Here is a 6,981-nt window from a genome sequence, read left to right on the forward strand (position 1 = left end):
CAGAGTTCAGTGTGTCAAATCGGAGGGCCTGTTGTCTGGACCTCTGGCAGTCTCTATGGGGGTGCCACAGGGTTCAATCTTCAGGCCGACTCTTTTCTCTGTATACATCAATGATGTCGCTCTTGCTGCTGGTCATTCTCTGATCCACCTCTACGCAGACGACACCATTCTGTATACTTCTGGCCCTTCTTTGGACACTGTGTTAACTAACCTCCAGGCGAACTACATTGCCATACAACTCTCCTTCCGTGGCCTCCAAATGCTCTTAAATGCATGCAAAACTAAATGCATGCTCTTCAACCAATCGCTGCCCGCACCTACCCACCCATCCATTTCACCTGTCTTTCTGCTTGTCTCCCTATTATCCCTTGTGTACTTGTGTACCTGTGTTTACTATTTGTCTGTTGCCAGTTCGTCTTGTTTGTCAAGCTTACATGCGTTCGTCCTGTCAGCTCCTGTCTTTTCCCAGACTGTCTTTTTCTCATCCTCCTGCTTTTGACCCTTGCCTGTCCTGACCCTGTACCCGCCCGCCTGACCACTCTGCCTGTCCCTGACCCTGTACCCGCCCGCCTGACCACTCTGCCTGTCCCTGACCCTGTACCCGCCCGCCTGACCACTCTGCCTGTCCCTGACCCTGTACCCGCCCGCCTGACCACTCTGCCTGTCCTTGACCCTGTACCCGCCCGCCTGACCACTCTGCCTGTCCCTGACCCTGTACCCGCCCGCCTGACCACTCTGCCTGTCCCTGACCCTGTACCCGCCCGCCTGACCACTCTGCCTGTCCCTGACCCTGTACCCGCCCGCCTGACCACTCTGCCTGTCCCTGACCCTGTACCCGCCCGCCTGACCACTCTGCCTGACCCTGACCCTGTACCCGCCCGCCTGACCACTCTGCCTGTCCCTGACCCTGTACCCGCCCGCCTGACCACTCTGCCTGACCCTGACCCTGTACCCGCCCGCCTGACCACTCTGCCTGTCCCTGACCCTGTACCCGCCCGCCTGACCACTCTGCCTGTCCCTGACCCTGTACCCGCCCGCCTGACCACTCTGCCTGTCCCTGACCCTGTACCCGCCCGCCTGACCACTCTGCCTGACCCTGACCCTGTACCCGCCCGCCTGACCACTCTGCCTGTCCCTGACCCTGTACCCGCCCGCCTGACCACTCTGCCTGTCTCTGACCCTGTACCCGCCTGCCTGACCACTCTGCCTGTCCTGACCCTGTACCCGCCTGCCTGACCACTCTGCCTGTCCCTGTCCCTGAGCCTGCCTGCCATCCTGTACCTTTGCTCCTGCTCTGGATTATTGACCCCTGCCTGCCTTGACCTGTCATTTGCCTGCCCCTGTGGTTACAATAAACATTGTTGCTTCACACAGTCTGCACTTGGGTCTTACCTTGATTCCTGATAGGACCAGATTATTAATGACCACACATTCCAAAACAGACTGCAACTCTTTGTTAAGGGTTTCAGTGACTTCATTAGCTGTGGTTGCTGAGGTAGGCCAGTTGAGAACAAGTTCTCATTTACAACTGCGACCTGGCCAAGATAAAGCAAAGCAGTGTGACAAAAACAACACAGAGTTACACATAAACAAACGTACAGTCAATAACACAATATAAAAAATTAAATATACATATATATTTTTTTTCAACTATACAATTTTTCAATTCCTCATCAATCCATGGAGCCTTAACAGTTCTAACAGTCAGTTTCTTAACAGGTGCATGTTTATCAATAATTGGAAGAAGCAATTTCATAAATTAAGCAAGTGCAGCGTCTGGATGCTCCTCATTAATCACATCAGACCAACAAATATTTTTAACATCATCCACATGATCTCTTATACAGGCCCAGCTGTTGGAACAGGATATAGCCCCTATATTGTGATCACTGCATCCAATGGATACAGCTTTAGAACAAAGTTCTACAGTATTAGTAAAAATGTGATCAATACATGTGGATGATCTTGTTCCTGTAGTGTTTATAAACACCCTGGTAGGTTGATTAATAACCTGAACCAGATTACAGGCACTGGTTACAGTAAGAAGCTTCCTCTTGAGCGGACAGCTTGATGAAAACCTGTCAATATTCAGGTCCCCAAGAAAGTAGACCTCTGTTTACATCACATACACTATCAAGCATTTCACACATATTATTTAGATACTGACTGTTAGCACTTGGTGGCCTATAGCAACACCCCAAAAGAAAAGGCTTTAGATGTGCCAAGTGAACCTGCAACCACAACACTTCAATTACACTTGACATAAGATCTTCTCTAAGTATTACAGGGATATGGCTCTGAATATATACAGCAACACCTCCCCCATAAGCATTTCTGATTCTTCTATAGATATTATATCCTTGTATTGCTACTGCTGTATCATCAAATGAATTATCTAAGTGAGTCTCAGAAATTGCTAATATATGAATGATATCTGATGTTAGCAAGTTATTGATTTGATGAACCTTTTTTCTAAGGCTACATATATTAACATGGGCTATTTTCAGGTCTTTCCTGGGTAGCTTCTCAGAGATAAACATAATATGGAAAAGAGCAGACAAAGCAAGAGAAAAATATATACACTCAGCAGTCCATTAATCAATTGGTGTGTGTGTGTGTGTGTGTGTGTGTGTGTGTGTGTGTGTGTGTGTGTGTGTGTGTGTGTGTGTGTGTGTGTGTGTGTGTGTGTGTGGGGGGGGGGGGGGGGGGGGGGGGGGCTGCGGGGTTGAAGCTATGGACCCATAGGCTTGGCTCTCTCATCCCTTCCAGGCTTCTGGGAGGGAGCGTGGACAATGAGCCTGTCATAGCGGATGTAAGCAATGTCCCCGCACGCTCTGGCAGCTTTCATGGCTGGGATGACTTCTTTCCTCTTCTGGTACACAGCTTCAGGATAGTCCTTGTTGAGGAAGATATACATTCCTCTGACAGCTACCTTGTCCTTGAACCTTAGGAACTTGACCACCATCGTCCTGGGCCTATCACCTAGGCCGGTGGTGGGTTTTCCAGTCCTGTGGGCGTGCTCCACCTCAATCTTCCTGTGGTCCATCTTCAATTTCTTAGAGATCATTTTCCTCACTTTGTCCTCAGACTCTGTCCAGGTCTCATGTGGAGATTCTGCAATTCCGTCCACAACCATGATGTATCTGTCATTGTTATCATGGATTCACACACAGAACTGATGTCCTCTCTCAATTACTTACAGATTGCTGTCATCTTGCCATTCTCCTGTTTCGACTAATCGAGCTGACCCTGGGAGAACTGCAAACTGTTCTTCAGGTCCTGGACCTCTCTGGTCAGGTCATCAATTATTTTATTAGTAGAATCCACGAGTATTTAGACAAAAGCTATTTTCTTGTTGTTGTAAGAAATGCCTGTAGGTCTCTTTTTGTTCATGTAAAAGATCCTTCACGTGTGATAGTGAGACACCATTGTCCTCAACGGTTCTCCTGCCGGCTTTGGTCTTTGTCATGGTAGCTAGCAAAGTAGGTTATGCTATTACACCTCGCAGGGCAGGTCATGGGGAAAATTGAAATCAACAAACTGCAGGGATCTAGACAGCCACAAACCCGGGACAATCCGCAGTCCCATCCACAATGGCTAACCGCGTTGCGGGCTGCATTCAAGAAAATCCCGCTAGCTTAATATGCAGCTAGCTAGCAGCTAGGCTAGCTGAGACGCCAAATAGCTCCTCAGACCTGTCCTTGGTCAGCAGGATCACTGGAAAGAGACACGCAGTCCCAGCAACTGATGCCAACTGCGTCACGGGATCCAAACAAAGAAGCTAGCTAGCTAACATGAACTTTCCAACACACTTTCAAACAAACAAAACCGAACTCTTCCTCGTTTCCACGTTCAACAGGAAGTGTGCTTACATTGGGAGGCAGTCTGAGTCTGGTCTGAGTCCTTAAGGTGCCTTTTGGCAAACTCCAAGCAGGCTGTCATGTGCCTTTTACTGAGGTGTGGCTGGCCACTCTACAATAAAGGCCCTAGTGGTGGTTTGCTGCAGAGATGGTTGTCCTTCTGGAAAGTTCTCCAATCTCCACAAAGGGACTCTAGAGCTCATCGGGTTCTTGGTCACCACCCTGACTAAGGCCTTTCTCACCCTATTTCTCAGTTCTGGAGTCTTGGTGATTCCAAACTTCTTACATTTACATTTTTTTACATTTTAGTCATTTAGCAGACACTCTTATCCAGAGCGACTTACAGTAGTGAATGCATACATTTCATACAATTTCATACATATCATACATTATTTTTTTTCTGTGCTGGCCCCCCGTGGGAATCGAACCCACAACCCTGGTGTTGCAAACACCATGCTCTACCAACTGAGCTACAGGGAAGGCATTCTTCCATTTAAGAATGATGGAGACCACTGTGTTCTTGGTACTGGGTGTCAAGTAAAGTGTTAACGCAAAGGTTCACCCATTTGGAATGTTATTTCATTTTTGTGCGTCTCTGAGCGATGTTCAATTGATTCCCAGGGTCATTTCATGTTTTTATGTGTATCTGAACTGTTGCCATTCTAGCAGGCAGAGTAGCGAATACCTCAGATACATATGAAAACATGAAATTACCTCAAGAATGTTTATTACTGAACTTACTTAGGCTTGCCATAACAAAGGGGGTGAACAATTATATAACCAATACATTTTAGTTAGTTATTTTCTATTAATTTATAAACATTTGTGGAATTTCCTTTCACTTTTCTGTAGATCAGTGACAATTTTCTTTTGTAATGCAGCAAAATCATAGGCACTGTAGAGTACATAACCTTGTAATATGTAGGCCGGTTAAATGTAAATTGTGTAGAGGAGCAGGAAAAGGTCAGCATTTATGTGTAGGTAGGGGCAGGTTGTGGAAGATACTACAATGTGTTGAGGTAGGGGCAGGTTGTGGAAGGTACAACAATGTGTTGAGGTAGGGGCAGGTTGTGGAAGGTACAACAATGTGTTGAGGTAGGGGCAGGTTGTAGAAGGTACTACAATGTTCAGGAAGGAGCAGGTTGTGGAAGGTACTACAACGTGCTGAGGTAGGGGCAGGTTGTGGAAGGTACTACAACGTGTTGAGGTAGGGGCAGGTTGTGGAAGGTAGTACAATGTGTTGAGGTAGGGGCAGGTTGTGGAAGGTACTACAACGTGTTGAGGTAGGGGAAGGTTGTGGAAGGTACTGTACTACAACGTGTTGAGGTAGGGGCAGGTTGTGGAAGGTACTGTACTACAACATGTTGAGGTAGGGGCAGGTTGTGGAAGGTACTGTACTACAACATGTTGAGGTAGGGGCAGGTTGTGGAAGGTACTGTACTACAACATGTTGAGGTAGGGGCAGGTTGTGGAAGGTACTGTACTACAACATGTTGAGGTAGGGGCAGGTTGTGGAAGGTACTGTACTACAATGTGCTGAGGTAGGGGCAGGTTGTGGAAGGTAGTACAATGTGTTGAGGAAGGGGAAGGTTGTGGAAGGTAGTACAATGTGTTGAGGTAGGGGCAGGTTGTGGAAAGTACTGTACTACAATGTGTTGAGGTAGGGGCAGGTTGTGGAAGGTAGTACAATGTGTTGAGGTAGGGGCAGGTTGTGGAAAGTACTGTACTACAATGTGTTGAGGTAGGGGCAGGTTGTGGAAGGTAGTACAATGTGTTGAGGTAGGGGCAGGTTGTGGAAGGTACTGTACTACAACGTGCTGAGGTAGGGGCAGGTTGTGGAAGGTAGTACAATGTGTTGAGGTAGGGGCAGGTTGTGGAAGGTAGTACAATGTGTTGAGGTAGGGGCAGGTTGTGGAAAGTACTGTACTACAATGTGTTGAGGTAGGGGCAGGTTGTGGAAGGTACTACAACGTGCTGAGGTAGGGGCAGGTTGTGGAAGGTAGTACAATGTGTTGAGGTAGGGGAAGGTTGTGGAAGGTAGTACAATGTGTTGAGGTAGGGGCAGGTTGTGGAAGGTACTGTACTACAACGTGTTGAGGTAGGGGTAGGTTGTGGAAGGTACTACAATGGGATGAGGAAGGGGCAGGTTGTGGAAGGTAGTACAATGTGTTGAGGTAGGGGCAGGTTGTGGAAGGTACTACAATGGGTTGAGGTAGGGGCAGGTTGTGGAAGGTACTACAATGGGATGAGGAAGGGGCAGGTTGTGGAAGGTACTATACTACAACATGTTGAGGTAGGGGCAGGTTGTGGAAGGTACTGTACTACAACATGTTGAGGTAGGGGCAGGTTGTGGAAGGTACTGTACTACAATGGGATGAGGTAGGGGCAGGTTGTGGAAGGTACTATACTACAACATGTTGAGGTAGGGGCAGGTTGTGGAAGGTACTACAACATGTTGAGGTAGGGGCAGGTTGTGGAAGGTACTGTACTACAACGTGTTGAGGTAGGGGAAGGTTGTGGAAGGTACTACAACGTGTTGAGGTAGGGGCAGGTTGTGGAAGGTACTGTACTACAACGTGTTGAGGTAGGGGCAGGTTGTGGAAGGTACTGTACTACAATGTGTTGAGGTAGGGGCAGGTTGTGGAAGGTACTGTACTACAACGTGCTGAGGTAGGGGCAGGTTGTGGTAAGTAGTGCAGAGGTGGTCAATCTTGTTCTTAAAGGCCCAGTGCAGTAAAAATTCTGTTTTCCCAGGGTTTTGTATCATATTGCTGATTAATCTAACACTGTAAAAGTGTTCAGTGTTATTTCCTGATAGTTGCTGGTTGAAAATACAATCTACACAGGACCTTCTAATGAGCAGGTTTGCATGGGAGGGTGTTTCTGCTTTCCATGGTGGCGTCACCATGCAGTAAATTAGTTAATAGACCAATAACAAAGAGAGTTCCAAACCTCTGCCAATAACAGCTAGTTTTCAGTTTTCCCCTCCCCACTCAGACCACTCCCAGACAGTCCTAGCTAAATTCTTTCTTGAGAATTTTTTTTTTGCCCATTTTTATTTAAATCTATTACAGTAAGGTACTTAACTGTTACCCAGAAATGATTTGATATTGATATACAG

The sequence above is a fragment of the Salmo trutta genome, chromosome 10 (genome assembly GCF_901001165.1).
Source record: "Salmo trutta chromosome 10, fSalTru1.1, whole genome shotgun sequence".
Lineage (NCBI taxonomy): Eukaryota > Metazoa > Chordata > Actinopteri > Salmoniformes > Salmonidae > Salmo > Salmo trutta.